The sequence below is a fragment of the Oratosquilla oratoria genome, chromosome 14 (genome assembly GCF_046742065.1).
Source record: "Oratosquilla oratoria isolate Oo_2021 chromosome 14, ASM4674206v1, whole genome shotgun sequence".
In the NCBI taxonomy this organism is placed as follows: domain Eukaryota; kingdom Metazoa; phylum Arthropoda; class Malacostraca; order Stomatopoda; family Squillidae; genus Oratosquilla; species Oratosquilla oratoria.
In genome coordinates this window covers 9,710,546-9,727,328 of record NC_134790.1, presented here as the reverse complement: position 1 = coordinate 9,727,328, position 16,783 = coordinate 9,710,546, and the positions used below count along the sequence as shown (strand labels likewise).

The 16,783-nt window shown below is 44.8% G+C and overlaps 1 protein-coding gene across 4 annotated transcripts in view; it reads left to right on the top strand.

Moving 5' to 3' along the window:
- Positions 1 to 16,783, top strand: part of LOC143032718 (uncharacterized) — a 388,774-nt gene that overhangs the window by 284,756 nt on the left and 87,235 nt on the right. The window contains exon 1 of one of the 4 annotated variants that reach the window (XM_076197636.1): positions 12,130 to 12,265. The exons of the other annotated variants lie outside the window; for them this stretch is intronic. The gene's annotated coding sequence lies outside the window, so the exon portion shown is untranslated. Of the gene's footprint in view, positions 1 to 12,129; positions 12,266 to 16,783 lie in introns of those variants that run through there. 4 annotated transcript variants of the gene reach the window in all.

Here is a 16,783-nt window from a genome sequence, read left to right as displayed (position 1 = left end):
GTCTTGCATCACTTTTGAGAGTAAATGTACCTCGTTAGGTTGAGTTGTTTCAACCTTAACTGATTTTTACTTTCCTGTACGTTCTCTCTCTCTCTCTCTCTCTCTCTCTCTCTCTCTCTCTCTCTCTCTCTCTCTCTCTCTCTCTCTCTCTCTCTCTCTCTCTCTCTCTCTCTCTCTCTCTCACACACACACACACACACACACACACACACACACACACACACACACGCGCGCGCGCGCGCGCATTTGTTTATTCGTTTGTACCAGTGGTTCTCAACCTATTTCCTCATGCATCCTATGCTTATGTACTGCTGTTCGTTAGCCTCTAGGAGACCCCTTCTACACTTATTACCTTTGGCCCTTTTGTGGAATCCTGTGGACCCCGGAAAGGGGTCGAAGGACCCCAAGTTGAGAACCGCTGGTTTATACCTTCCCTCTTCCGCTCCGGCCGCGCTATCGCTCTCTCACATCTCGAAAAAGGTGAACTTTACTCAGACTTTTGATCAAAACTCCACTTTGTATGATTCCGGTGTTGTTCCTCCCTTTCCTCCTTCCCGCTGATACATACAAGATTTTAACCTCTTTAATACCGTGATATACTTTCTAGATTGTAGGTCTGGTTTAGTCTAGATGATTTGGTTCACCTAAGGAGTAGACTTTGGTCAATCGAAACTCCCATATGAATGAAATCACCGTGTAAATGTATTACCCTAAGTTTCACTTAATGGAAAATATAACCTGAGAAACTCTTGTGTATTTTTTTTAACCAATTGGCGAGACCTTGTACAGTTGTGCTAGATATGAAAAACGCTTTCGATAGTGCAGCATGAATTTTTAACTCGAAACTGTTCTCCTTTGTTATCTAACAATCCCTCTGGTCTTTCGATTCTTATCTTCAATTTGACGGACATGTAGCTGCTGTGGCAGATGGTCAATGTTCTTCTTTCTTCTCGCATGTCTATCTTTCCAGGTGTTCCGTATGGTTCTGTCCAGCTTGTTCTCATGTTATATTCACAAAGATCTTGTTTGACCTCACGCTTTGCCCAACAGACTCTTATAGCGACGAGAACATTGTGCTTGTTCGCGTCATTCCGGTGACATTTTTCCCAAGACTGACCTTCTAACTCCTCGGAAGCTCGCTACCAAACGACAGACATTAACTCATTCAATTGCCTCTGAACAACGAGGAGTGGAAATTAGTCTCAAGAGAACCTTCCAGAAGCTAGTTTCTCCATATTTCTGCACGATTGTTTTGCACAGTACAATTCTTTCTTCAATGACACACAGTCCTCCCGTAATGATGTCTCAGACAATCTACATGGCACTGTCGTTTATGAGTAAATCGATCTGGGAAAGTTTTTTGTGAACATAGAAAGAGTTTCAGTGGAACTAGTTATGTATGTGCCTATGGCCTTCTCCTTCCTATAAGAGATGGACGGAGGGTGTTGGCCGGATCAGATTAACTGGCCACACCCAAGAGATGCAACCGCCCATCCTCTCACATCTCAGCACCTCAGAGATGAAGGGGTCTTCCTGTCCTCACCACTCTGCTTTGGGCAGTGCAGCGAGGCAAAGCTCTTCCACAGCAGTGGTTGGATAGCCGAAGATGGTTCACCCCCACGTTTTCACCATACGGCGACCGAAGTTTCCGGACCTCTCTTCGGTTGCTGAGCTTGTAATCCGTCTCCGTATGGAGTGAATATATCCTTTGTGGCAGAACTCGCTTGACCCGTGACTGCAGAGCAAGGCAGAGTCTAGATCCATGTGACTCATCAACTCGTCTGTAATTATTGAGTCATCAGCAGGTTCTTCCTGCCGGCGGCTGCAGTGTTGTATTCTCCTCCCCTAATCTTCTCTCATTATCTTCGCGGTCACTGGTCTTCTGAACTTCGTAAACGTGTGGCTTCTACCCTTGGGAGCTTCTTGCGGTACGCATTAGGTTCTATACGAAACACGAAGGCCCATATCTGTGTAAATACTTTTTTTTTTTTTCTCGAAGAATTTTTCTGTAGTCTCGTTCTTTGGCACCTTCCACGGGTGTATTCGACAACTTCATTCCAAATTACATATTTCGAGTTTCCCTCATTTGCAGTCTTTCGAAAGGGATGTAGCTGGAATTTTTAGGTCATTATCTTCCCCCATCACTTGAGATTGAACGAGAGTGGTCTTACCCATTGTCTCTTCCGTAGCCGCGTTTTTTTTTTTTTTTTTTTTTTTTTTTTTTTTTTTTTTTTTTTTTAGGTCGCTGATTTTTCAGTGCTTAGTCGCTCTGTAGTACTGTACAATGAACGCACACACACACACATGCAAACATTCATTGCCGTGAACATGTACACATCTCCGTGCACACACACACACACACACACACACACACACACACACACACACACACACACACACACACACACACACACACACATACACACATCTACATCTACCTTCGAAGAAATGTTTATTTCCTGTCTGTTTCTTATTTCCTTTTGGGTGACAGCTGAATTGGGGGGATGTTTGGTGATGTGTCACTTGCCTTTCCGTATCACGACCCTGCCACTTCCGTATCACGCCCACGGCAGTCTGTTATCGCGCCCATGTCTCCCTTTTCCACCCCGGTATCAGTTCGATGTCTCAGACTAGGCAGTTCTTGTGTCATGCCTGTATCTTTTTCATTCTCCACTCCAACTGACTGCCGTTTCATTTATTTCCCATTTATCTTATTTTCCTTCATCTCTTCTCTCTCTCTCTCTCTCTCTCTCTCTCTCTCTCTCTCTCTCTCTCTCTCTCTCTTTTTTTTTTTTGCGTCATATCCTCTCTTTCCATTTTTCTTTTATTTCGTGTCCTCTTCGTTATATGGCCAAGACCTTGCCAAGTGTCAGAGGAGGTTTGTTCTCTCTCGTAAGTACAAGAGACATTACGTTTGCATACGTGTCTACGGTTTTATCACCCAATGAAGTCCTGGGGGTTTTGTGTGCGTTAATAACATGTATTACGAATGACAACTGTAGCTACTTCTACGGCTGATGTTGTTGCTACTACTGTTACTAGTACTTCTGTTGTTGCTGCTGCTGCTGCTGCTACTACTATTATCATGATCATCGTCGTCGTCGTCGTCCATCATCATAATCATCATCATCATCATCATCATCATCATCATCATCACCGTCATCATCATCAGTCATCATCATCATCGCAATCATCATCATATCATCATCATCATCATCATCATCAATCATCATCAGTCATCATCAACCATTATCATCATCAATCATTATCATCATCATCATCATCATCATCAATCATCATCATCATCATCATCATCATCATCATCATCACCGTCATCATCATCAGTCATCATCATCATCAATCATCATCATCAATCATCATCATCATCAATCATCATCATCATCAATCATCATCATCACACTATATTACTATTATTACTACTATTTCTACTTCCACTATTGCTACTCCGGTTAGGCATACTGATATGCTTTGCTAATTCTGCTGCTGTCCCTTTTGCTCTTAATATTACAACATGTAGTAGTACAGTAACTACCTTCTCTACTTCCACTGCTGTTACTAAATTATTATAAATTGTAAATCAGAAGTTGTCGTGTGTCTGTACATGAATTATGTTTTTTTCTTGAGAACTTTCTTTGGCTTCCGACACATTCCTAAATTATTGATGGAAAAACATTCCTTCGATATCCAGTACCCTTCGTGTCCTAAGCTCGGCGAGTTCCGCTAGATGAGAAACCATTTCAGTGATGAAGGTTGTTGCTGCCTTATTACTTTGTGTGTGTATGTGTGTGTGAGATTCACCAAGGTCTTGGATCACGTGTTGGACTCCTAATCGACAGCTATTTCTCTCCTGGAAGAGAGCTCAGAGCTCATATATATGACCGATCTATGAGTAATGCTGTGACCTTATACGCACACACACACACACACACACACACACACACACACACACACACACACACACACACATACACACACACACACACACACACACACACACACACACACACACACACACACACACACACACACACACACAACTCCCCGCCCACGAGAGTTGGAGTAATAACCTTTGTGTGTGTGTGTGTACGCGCGCGCGTACGTGCGTACGTGTTTGCACGCTCAGGTACTACAACGCACAGCTACCTTAATAATCGGTGGATGCCTTATTCATTGATGTTAAATATGTATAGATAGGGGGAAGCCGGGCTGTACGTTAGTGTTGTAGCCTGGCTGTTCATCTGTGGTGTGGATGTTTTTCGATCTTGTCTCAATGGCAAGGGCTTGAATTTGGTTCTCTGAGGAGGAGTCTTGGAATTTAACGAAAACTGAATTTCCATTACTCCTGCCTTTTGCTTGTGGTCTTGCAATTGCTGTTGCTCGGTGCAATCGTGTCTTATGATTTCAGTTCCTCGTATATAACTGATTCTTTTTCTCTCTCTCTTGACCCCGTCTCTGCTCGCGATTGCCCCGGGCGCCTCTTCGTATCTCTCCCTCTCTAGACCTCGTCACGTGATAACACGAGGCTCCCTCGCGTCCTCGAGAGGTCGAAGCTGGGCCGTGGGGCGTGGGTGGAAGGGGTGAGGGGGAGGGAGTTTCTGCTCAAGTACTTGATGATGTTACGCGTATTTTATTTACATACAACTGGCTCCTGCCGTCCGGGCAAGCTCCGGGTCCGGTCACGTTTGCACCCGCTTGGGTGCGAATTTATTTGTCTTGGCTCTGATGGGATTTGCGAACCTTGAGACGCGTAGCCTGTGTTTAGCGTCATGTTTATTAACTTGCTCGTACACACTACAAACAGCTGCACGGGAGCTCGTGTTTTTTTTTTTTTTTTTTTTTTTTTTTTTTTTTTTTTTTTTTTTTTTTTTTTTTTTTTTTTTTTTTTTTTTTTTTTTTTTTTTTTTTTTTTTTTTTACGTTAAATATGAGTTGATCTATTGTTTGTTATTGATGGTACAAGGCTGCTGGGATGGGGAGAGGCGATTTTGAAAACGACGCGATGCCTTGCACCTGGAGCGTTTGAATTTGTCATCGCCCGCTAAAGTTTGCTCCATAGCGTATCAAATAATCAGGATTCGTACGAGGTTTGAAGAGGGATCAGGGGTAGAGGTGTAGGGGTTATTTAGGGATGAGGTACAGAGAGAGAGAGAAGGGGAGCTTTATAGATTAGGGATTAAGAATAGGGATTTTTTTCTTTCAATTGGTTGGTTACCTAATAGAGGGCCTTCTTTCAGAACATACTACAAAGGTAAACATGAATTATCTCTACTTTCCTTTATCACTATTGTCCTCCCTCCCTTTCCCTGACCTTTCTTCCTCTCCCCTCCCCTAACCCTCTCCAGTCCCCCTCCCTTCCCTTCCTCTTCCCTTGTCCTCCCCTTACCTTCCCCTCCCCTTCCCTTCTCCTTCCCTCTCCTTCCCTCTCCTTTCCTTCCCTTCCCTCCCCTCTCCTACCCTTCCCCTCCCCCTCCCATCCCTTCCCTTCCCCTCCCCTTACCCTCTCCTTCCCTTCCCTCCCCTCTCCTTCCGTCCCCTCCCCTCTCCTTCCGTCCCCTCCCCTCTCCTTCCGTCCCCTCCCCTCTCCTTCCGTCCCCTCCCCTCTCCTTCCCTCCCTTCCCTTCCCTCCCCTCCCCTCTCCTCCCCTCCCCTCTCCTTCCCTTCCCCTCTCCTCTCCTTCCCTCCCCTATCCCCCTCCCCTATCCCCCTCCAGTCTTCTCCCTTCCCCTCCCCTCTCCTTCCCTCTCCTCTCCTCTCCTCGAAGCTTCTTTATCTTTCCCTTTCCTAACCTTCCCCTCGCCTCCCTCCCCCTCGCCCTGCCTCCTCCCTCCACCCTCCCTTTTCCTTCCCCTCTTATCTCCATCCTGTGCTTTCTCCCCCCACCCTTCCGCTTAAAATTTTGTTTTTACCAGCTGCCCTTTTTTCCCCCTCTGAGTTCATTTTAATTTTCAATCGGCCCCTTCCGCCTTTCTCTTTTACGTCGCGACATTGTTGCACCCAGGATAGAAGAGGAACACTTGTCAACTCCAAGCAACGATTGATGTCCTAAATATCCGCTCCCAGAACGCCCAATTCTATCCTGATCAAACCTAACCCAAGTTAAAGTTAACCTAGTTAAACTAACTTAATCTAGCCTAACCCAACTTCAACTAACCTAACCCACCGTAACCTATCCTACCCTAACATGATATAACATAAATCCAGTTACTTTCATTCGCACACGTTTGGAGAAAAAGTGTAAATATTTTGGGAAGTGTCTCAACCAAATTCCTTTCTTGGTTTAACCAAGTGCAAAATCTCTAGAGGATTTCACGTCTAGGGGCTTACATCAGGTGAAATTACTTAGTCTTAGAAGGTCATCATAACTACATTTTATGTATATAATTTTCTATGTAACACATAATGGTATCTTGATCATACTATAGCGTTCTATAGATTTTTCCTTTCAATATGATTTATATATATATATATATATATATATATATATATATATATATATATATATACACATATGTGTGCGTGCGTGTGTGTGTGTGCGCGCGCGGGTATGTGCTTGTGTGTGTAAACGACGAACTCAAAATAAACTCTTTCAAAGTATTTAATCTAGAGCATCTTAATTTCATTTTCCCCTTACTTCTTTTATCCTCTTTCCCTCCTTCGTCTCTCCCCTACTCCTCACTCACTTTACCAGTCTCATTACTACATTCCCACTTACACAAACACTCAGACGCATCGCCTACTTATCTGCATCCGCGATATCCAACCACGTCACATTGTCTCTCCCTCTCTTCCTCCCTCTCTCTCTCTCTCTCTCCATCCCTACCTCCTCCTCCCTTCATCCCTCACATCTCCCGCCAGACTCCCCCTTCGCTCTTCATCTTTATTCCGCTTCAGAGGGACGTGGCTGCGAGGAGAGGGGTTGGTAACGAGGGGAAAAGAGGGACGTGTTTTCAAACTCTGTACAGTGTGTGTTAGGGAGAGAATCAGTCTAACTGAGCGTGGCTGCTGGGGTAGGAAGAGACTGATATTAATTATGTACGTGTTTCTGTGTGTGCGTGCGTGCGTGCGTGCGTGTGTGTGTGTGTAATAATGACTGTGATGTGAAATGATAATAGTAATGATAATGATAATAGTAATGATAATGATAATAATAATAGTAATGATAATAATAATGATATACGGTTTATTGGGTATAGCAGCATTACTGCTGAAAATATACATCTTACAGAATTATAGAATGTAAAATGTAACGGTGAAAAGATGTTGTTACAAGCATTAAAAAAAAACAAGACAGTAAGCTATGGAATAGCCGTGTTGTACAACATTGTCATTACTTGTTGAACTCCACAAATGTGGCCCTTCTTATACCGGGTGTGTGCGTGCGTGTGTGTGTGTGTGTGTGTGTGCGTGTGTGTGTGTGCGCGTGTGTGTGCGTGTGTGTGTGCGTGTGTGTGTGTGAAGAGGATCCACCCTTACGTGGATTGAAAAGGATATTACCACTTACATGGTGCGGGCGAGATTTGGAGGGGAGGAAATTCCATTACACCAAAACCGAGTAGAACTGTTACCCGTGTATTGGCACCAATAATGGGGTTCTTGTAGCTGATCTGGTTTGAATGTTGTGAGATGAATTTTACTCCTTTGCAGAAGTAAAGATTCGGGGAAGTTTGCAGGAATGATACGGTTAGAGATTTGTACGTTGTACGAACTATGATAGATTAGTAGAGGCCTTTGTTCAGTATTAGACTTTGAATGAGTGATGATAATTAACGTTATTAATGAGGGACATGGAATTCTTTTATGTGAGTGTGTCATAAAGAGGAGCGACTAGAAAGAATTGGAGCAGCAGAAATAAAATTAAATGAAATCGCTGTCGGCAGTTAAACGTTTGGTTCAAAAATTCAAAATCGCAACGGATTTAATCCTTTAACGGTTAAAACGAAGCTGAATAAAGTCGTCTGTCGTTATTGTGAAAAAATAAACGTCCCAGTAGGGCCACGAGTCGTATATGCATGCATACACACACACACACACACGCACACACACACACACACACACACACACACACACACACACACACACACACACACACACCAAATGCTCTTTCCCCCTTACACGGGAGGTAGCCAAAAGACAAAGGCATAGAAACCACTCCCACCCATTCCATCCCCTACATACTCCACTTCCTTCCCTCTTATCTTGGCACCTCCTGGATCACGGGTCATCCCTGCATCTTGTCCACTGCCCTGGGTCCGAAGCAGTGTCGTAATGAGCAGCGACTCCTGGTGTATGAATAAAGTCATCTATGGCACTTGACTTTTGACTTAAGGTAACTGAAAGACGTAATGATCGAATAGAGAGATAGAGAGGTAGAGAGAGATAGAGAGATAGAAAGGTAAAGAGAGGTACAGAAAGACAGACAGACAGAGACAGACTCAAATAAAGGGAGAGGAATGGAGACACACGCCAAAGTAATCCCAGAAAGTGCACCAGGAAATAAGAGAAAGAAGGTAACACAAAAGGAAAAAGTGCGTTTCGACATACAAATGCACTGCTCCTACAAGCAAAGTGTGCGGGCGCGCGCGCGCGCGAGTCTTGTGGCGGGAAGGTCAAAGCTGCACGGGGGCATGATCCCTCCAATGTAAACACAAAGTTCAGAGTAAGAAGTGTTCTGGCTTTAAATTGTTGAAGTAATAATAATAGTGGTAGTAATGATAATAGTAATAATAGTAACGATAACGTAGTTATGATAGTAGTAATGATAGTTTTAATAATGATAGTATAAGTAATAATAATAATAATAATAATAATGATAATAATAATAATATAATAATGTAGTTCTAATAATAATAATTGATAATGATAATTAATGAAAATAATAATTAAAATGAAAATAATAATTAAAATGAAAATTATAATGAAAATGAATAGATAAGTAATTAATAGAACTATATAAAAACATATTGGATACAATGAGTACAACTTTTATCCATCTATCTGCAGAGGAACGACTCCGCAGAATATCAATTTTATTTCTGTACCATTTCGGTGCAGCCCCAATCAATCATTTATCATACTAAGGCGCCATCTATTGCCAGGAAGGGATAACAAAGTTGTCGAACTTTCAGATGGGGCCACACACACACACACACACACACACACACACACACACACACACACACACACACACACACACACACACACACACACACACACACACACACACGAACACACACACACGCACGCACACACACACACACGCACGCACGTCAGGCAGATAAAACAAGATAATCTATTGTAAAACTTAGGACATAACTTTAGCTCTGACTTTACAATTCGGCACTTTGTGAAGACCCTGAAAAACGACGCTGCGAATTCACCGCTTCAGATATGATATAACGACCATTCCCGAGCTGCTGAGTCGACGTGTTAAGAGGAGGAGGAGGAGGAGCAGCTTCATGTTACGATCGAGGGGTACGAACACACATATAATCCCTGCAATACCTTTGCAACACAAAGCCTAGGCATCTCTCTCTCTCTCTCTCTCTCTCTCTCTCTCTCTCTCTCTCTCTCTCTCTCTCTCTCTCTCTATCTTCTCTCTCCCTCTTTTCTCTCTCTTCTCTCTCTCTTCTCTCTCACTCTCCTCTCTCTCACTCTCTCCTCTCTCTCACTCTCTCCTCTCTCTCACTCTCTCCTCTCTCTCTCTCTCTCTCTCTCTCTCTCTCTCTCTCTCTCTCTCTCTCTCTCTCTCTCTCTCTCTCTCTCTCTTTCATCGCGATGGAAGCATCTCAGTCATATGTGAACTTGCCACACGATTTTCCTCGACGATTTCCCCGCCACGGTTTGGTGTAGTCAATCCTGTCCGATCCAGCAGGTGTCTCGTCGATTAACAAATCTGTCACGGGGGAGGATTTTGGACAGTGAAGAAAAATGGGGGCGACGCCTTTTTTATCCGTTTGTTTATTCATTTTGAGCATAAATACAGGAGAGAGGATAAGGGGTAGAAGTCCGCGAGGAAATACCTGAAGCCGCAAACTTCAGACAGCTTACCAAGGACACTAGTGACCAGACCTTTATTGTCTCACACATCCACACGCGCGCGTTCGAACTCGCGCGCACACACACACACACACACACACACACACACACACACACACACACACACACACACACACAACTCGTGGCGCAGTTGGTACAGTTCCCGGCTGCCACTACGGAGGTCCGGGTTCGAATCCCGCCCAGGGTTGAAATAATTTCAGTATCGTTGCCCTGCGAGTCGTTACTGCAACTCTCGTGGGCGAGGAATTGGGTGTGTGTGTGCGCGTGAGGTCACAGCATTACATATAAATCGGTCCTATATGAGCTCTGAGCTCTCTTCCGGGAGGGTAGTTGCTGTCGATCACGAGTCCAACACACATACACACACACACACACACACACACACACACACACACACACACACACACACACACACACACACACACACACACACACACACACACACACACACACACACACACACACACACACACACACACACACAATACCTAAATTACTTCCAGCGTTTTACAAACGTTGCATATAATTGCGAAGACCCTAGAGACAGAGTAATATGAACCCAGTGCAGTATTTACTCTGCTGCACTTGTATGATACTTACGTTAAACTGTGTAAACGTTTGCGCAGCCGGAATGTAAATTTTGAGAATTATCTCATGCCTGCTCAGTTTAGGTGGCCTATCTAGATAGTATTATAATTTTAACGGCATTTCGGTGTAGTACAATGGTTATTCACTAGAGGGGCGTCAAGTGAGCAAAATATATGATACTTAATCGTACATCTTGGTTCCGTATGTGTGTAGCTAATTCTACCTTTTCGTGTATGTAAAGCAAATAAGTGTATTTCTTGTTAGTTTTTATTCTGGCAAACGACAGACTATTTCATTCGGTTGAGGGAAACACCTGGCAATGGATTTCTGAAGACACGGCTTGCCACAGTTGGGAGTGTGTCTGAAGAGACAGATCACGTCGTGTGTGTCACAACTTTAGTGTCATGAAGTGTCTTCGAATTCGGTGGCGATGATCCTCGACACACCGTCCTCGTGGCACTGAGGAGAGTTCCAGGCGACGTGGATGTGTGACCCAAGCAAATGAATGATGTATTACGAATGTTTCAAATTGCAAGGGACAAAGGAACATAGAGATTTAGGCTTATTTCACACTGGGATGAGTGATTTATTTACGAGTTTCATATTGTATTGGACGGAGGGACGGGGAACATGGCGCAAAGGGGAATGTGGCGAGGCTGTGAACTTGTTGTACGAGAATGTGTTGAGAGTCGCTGATGCGTTTGGGAAACATTTTACCCGGGGTTGCTTTTTTTGTCACGTGGGTGTCACGTCACGTCCCACAGGACATATCACGTCCCGCAGGAAACAGTACGCTTCGTACGGACAGCATCAAGTTCGGGGTCAGTGATTCTGCCATCTCACACTTCCGCTCTTTTGAACACGCCCCCCACCCCCAACGTCACTTTCACATGCACGCACACCTAAATGCACGCGCGCGCAAACACACATGCTCTCTCCCCCCTCCCCCCCTCTCTCTCTCTCTCTCTCTCTCTCTCTCTCTCTCTCTCTCTCTCTCTCTCTCACACACACACACACACACACACACACACACACACACACACATACACACACACACACATGCACATATACACACACACATATACACACATACACACACACACTTACAAACACACACACACACACTTACAAACACACACGCACACACACACACACACATGCACACACATACACACACACACACACACACACACACACACATGCACATATACACACACACACACACACACACACACACACACACACACACACACACACACACACACACACACACACACACACATACACACAGACACACACACGTGCTTCCACGAGCCCATCCAGACTTGAACTCTCCAAATATAGACGCAAAACAGAAAACAAGCACAGTCGAGGGAAAGACGACACAACAAGCACAAGGGTCCGACCGTCATGGACCGAAATAATGGAGGAGAAAATTCATGTGAGGGACCATGCGGGAGATGCGTGAGTGCGTGCGCGCGGACGAGAACAACTCCGTGAGATGGGGTATCGCTGCAGGCGACCATCGCCGACCGAGTCAGTTGCGCGTTTGGCGTTGTGAGAGACGGCGGTGACGCGCCGGGACACCTCAGAGGCTTTGGGTGTGTTGTGACGGTTCGTCGTGTTTTGCGGGGATCATGTGCCCGAGGGAAATAGGGAATGATTCGTGTGTTTATGACATTCTAAGGGTATAATGTGCCTGTGTGTTTTATAAAGAAGTGTGTATTACATGTGTTCATATTTTTGTCCAGATTTAAGTGTATCCATGGGGACATTACGGTACTTAAGACTGATCTATTCAGAAATGTGAATAGGATTTGTACATGTCAATGTGTTGTAGTACCTTTATGAATATGTATGTCGTTAAACTATCTCAGATCCAGTATGCGTTTGTGTGTGCGTGTGTGTGTGTGTGTACACGCGTGTTCATATGCATTTGAAAGTGTGTATGTTTTGTTCCTGTGTATTTATGATCACTGCCATTATCATGGTCGCTTCCTAATTATGTATTTGCGACAGTTTGCATAAGTAAGGATGCAAATGTAAACAAGTTTTTGCGCCGTTTGTGTTTGCACTGAGCTCCTCTATTATGTTTGTCTGTGAATCATCATGGCAACAAACTAGGTAGGAAGTTGTGTGGGGTCACTGGCGTGGTTTTTATGCGTGAAAGTGGGCGTTTCTTTTAGGAGGAATTATGGATTGAGGTGATTCATTACGGCGCTTGTTTACCCTCCTGATTGGCTTTTTTTGATTTGTGAGTTTTATTTGTTACTCATCTATTCATTCTGTTTATTTGTTTATCTGTTTTTATGGTCAGGGATACTTGCGTTTGTAACTGTGTCCGCTCATAGTTCTGGATAAAATGTACGGATTTGTTTGTTTACATCAATAGATGTGATTGTTTGCTTTTAATAATTGTGGTTGTGGTTGGTTTCGTATGTTTTTGTGTTTATAACTTTAAGGTTTATAATCGTGCTTGTTTACGTTAACAACGGTTTGTTTACCTTTACGATTATAATGAATTTGTACATGTAATTGTGTGCACGTGGCATTGTTTGCGGTTAGATTTCATCATCGCAATTGTTTCCGCCAATAGCTCTGGTTGTTTACGTTTGTGGCTGTTTACTCTCATAATATTCTGGATCCGGCTCTGACATCGCAGAGAGGTGTAGGTAGACATGGGCGTATACATCCATTTGCCCATTCCGGCGTGGGCGGGGTCGAGGGGCGCCTGTTTATCGTTGGGGACTTTTTGTAGGCGTGGACCCGATTTCAGGGATGTACGTGGGCACGTTTGTCGTCTAAGGTCGGGTGTCGGATTACATGCACCAACGCTAGAATTCTTTCGCAGCAGGTCCTTTCCCCCGACTTTGGATCCTGTCCATGATTTCAGGACCATTGCAGTGATGAAACCTAACCTAACCTAACCTAACCTAACCTGACTTGACATAACCAAACCTAATTAAACCTAACTTGATTTAACCTATCCTAATCTGACCTAATCTAATGTAACCTAACCTAAGCTAGCCTAATCTAACCTAACCTAACCTAACCTAATCTAATGTAACCTAACCTAACCTAACCTAAGCTAGCCTAATCTAACATAACCTAACCTAACCTAGTCTAGCCTAACCTAACCTAACCTAGTCTAGCCTAACCTAACCTAACCTAATCTAATGTAACCTAACCTAACCTAAGCTAGCCTAATCTAACCTAACCTAACCTAACCTAGTCTAGCCTAACCTAAGCTAACCTGACCTAACCTAATCTGACCTAACCTAACAGCATAACCTAACCTCCTTTGACATATTGAAAACCATTGTGTCATGTGGAATGTATGGACAACCATACACTGCCACCTGGCACCACTACCACCATCACCACCACTACCACCATCACCATATCCACCCCCACAACCACCACCACCACAATCACCACCTCCACCACCACTAATACCATCACCAATCCTACCACTACAACAGCCCTCATAACCACCACCACCACTGTCTTTATCATCATCTATCACCCCCATTTTAATTTAGCGAAGGAAGAACCTCCTTATTACCCATAGGGGTGGAATTATCCCTTTTCACATTTATTTTCATAACACACACTGAATAGTCCCCAGTACATTTGATAGCGCAATGGGTTAAGTCACTGTCCATTTGTTACGGATAGGCTAGGTTCGGGTCCTAACCCGACAGCGTATCCGTTTCCGAATATGCTTCCATCGAGCTCCTTGTTAGTCTCGAACGTGTTTGCAAGAAGTTAAAATAGTAAAAGTTAATGTGGTTGGTAAAATGAATATTCATTCTTGTGGACGCTGGGGGGATGTATTCCATCTGAGGAGCAAACTCGGGACAATTTGCGAGTCACAGTCGACGAAGGTCCTGTTTGGTTCCAGATCTACTCTCCTCCCCTTCCCCTCTCCCTTCCCCTCTCCCTTCCCCTCTCCCTTCCCCTCCCCCTTCCCCTCTCCCTTCCCCTCTCCCTTCCCCTCTCCCTTCCCCCTCCCTTACCCTCTCCCCTCCCCCTTCCCCTCTCCCTTCACCATTTTTTGTGAATGGAATCGATTGGTGACACTCTATAAACAAAGGTCTCCAGATAACTCTTCTGAAGGAAGGGGAAAGGAGTTCTTGTTTGATTCGAATCGCTGGCGTCAGACGGAACGTAAGTCGTGATTCAGGGTGTGAAAAGAATCCAAGTAGTTGTAACCTTTCGACTGAGTACAATCACGTGACCGCACCCGGAACATGTGCCTAAGTAGCGAAAAGGTTAATCGTAAGAACTTTCGCCTTTTCGATGCGCAGGGAAAGGGCGTTCCCACGATTGAATAAAACCCCCTGGCGTCAACTAGAAGAACTTGATGAAGCTGTCATTAGGGAGTGAAAAAGTCTGAACCGCCACGCGAGTGAATCGCGGTGAAAGGAGTGCGGAGCTAATCGCGCGCGACCGAAAGTTGCGGCAACTGAGTCGGTGGTGCCGCCGCACTTCTCCTGATGTGTTTTGATTAAAAGACGCGCCTCGGCCGAGCGTCGCTCTCGCTCCCCGCCGTGCCAAACATAACAAGATTCACTTAGCGCGGAGGTCTGTAGACACCCTACCCTCCACTCCCTACCCTCCTCTCCCGGCGCCAAAAAATAAATAAATGAATAAAGACACAATGTACGAAGGTACACTGCACAGGGAAATGATCTGGTTGAAGAATCGCTGAATGAGTTGTAGAGTTAGGTTATGTTACCTTAGGCTCGGAGAGGTAAAGTTTAGGTTTAATTACGAATAATGGGGAACTATTAGAACAAATGTATTTATATAGGGGTAATATTAATGTTTTTATCCCTTCATCATTTTAAAAAGTGACATCCACATAAAAGAAAGAAAAAAAAACTCACGATTTGCCAGTCTATACCGTGAGACTCAGTATAGGACAGTTACCTTCAGCATAATTCATGAACGTCAACTCCTGCTATACTGTATGATGCTGATCCTATTCAGCGTTGTCTCCACAAGAGACAACCCTCGATGGAGGAGACGAAGAAGGGGACGACCGCAGAATTCATTATTGGTGCAAGTGGATCGAACCTGTCGAGAGTTGTTTGGACTGGGATGGGAAGGGTGTCTGCCTGTGAGCTTGCTCCTCGGAGAGACCGTGGAGGGGACTGGCGCCGATGGGTGAGTGAAGCAACGCGCTCCCTGGCGTATGCCCCCCAGTTGATGATAATAATGATGATGGTTGCACTTATGACATGTAGTGTGCCTCTTCCGGCGAGGACGGGTGTGGGGATTCGGATCGCGGAGCGCGCACGGTACTACTCTACCACCAAACCGCACGCACGCGCGCGTGTGTGTCTTTGGGACACGTGTTGGACTCGTGACCGACAGCTATTTCCCTCCCGTGTGTGTCTGTGTGTGTGTGTATGTATGTGTGTGCGCATGTATGCGTGTGCGCACGCGCGTGTATGTGTGTGTAAGTGGAGAAGGGGAAGGGGGAGGGGGGATCCAGTACACAGCGGTAGGTGGATTCCCTGCTTGACTGCCTAACTGTGTCGAACGCGTTGGCCATTGCCCGTCAGGTAGTCCGCGGTTTGAGCTTCTTTTAATATTTCTTTATTTTTCCGTGGCAGTCTTGGTTCTGGAAAGAGAATCCAGCACATGGTGTACTGTGCGTGCCTGGAGCCCTGGGGACGTACTTATTCCAGGGAGCCGTGGAGACAAGCGAAATAACTCGACGGAGGCTGAAATGAAAAATGGAACGGGTCAGCTGGTAGCGAAGGGGTTGATCTCGTGATAGCTTTATCGGGATATCTTGATCTGGTGATTATTTGTTGACGTCACGGCCGTCGTTCAGTAGTGGAAGGATGTTTGTAGGTGCACTGTTAGTTTTAGATTAAAGATGGTTGTATAAACGCGTGTTCTTAAATGATCTTGAAACACAAACACAAACACGCGCACGCACACACACACACACACACACACACAACACAACACACACACACACACACACACACACACACACACACACACACACACACACACACACACACACACAAAACGCACACATTTAAATATATACATAGTGTGGCCATAATAAAGGCTGAAACCAGTGGTTTCCAGGCTGT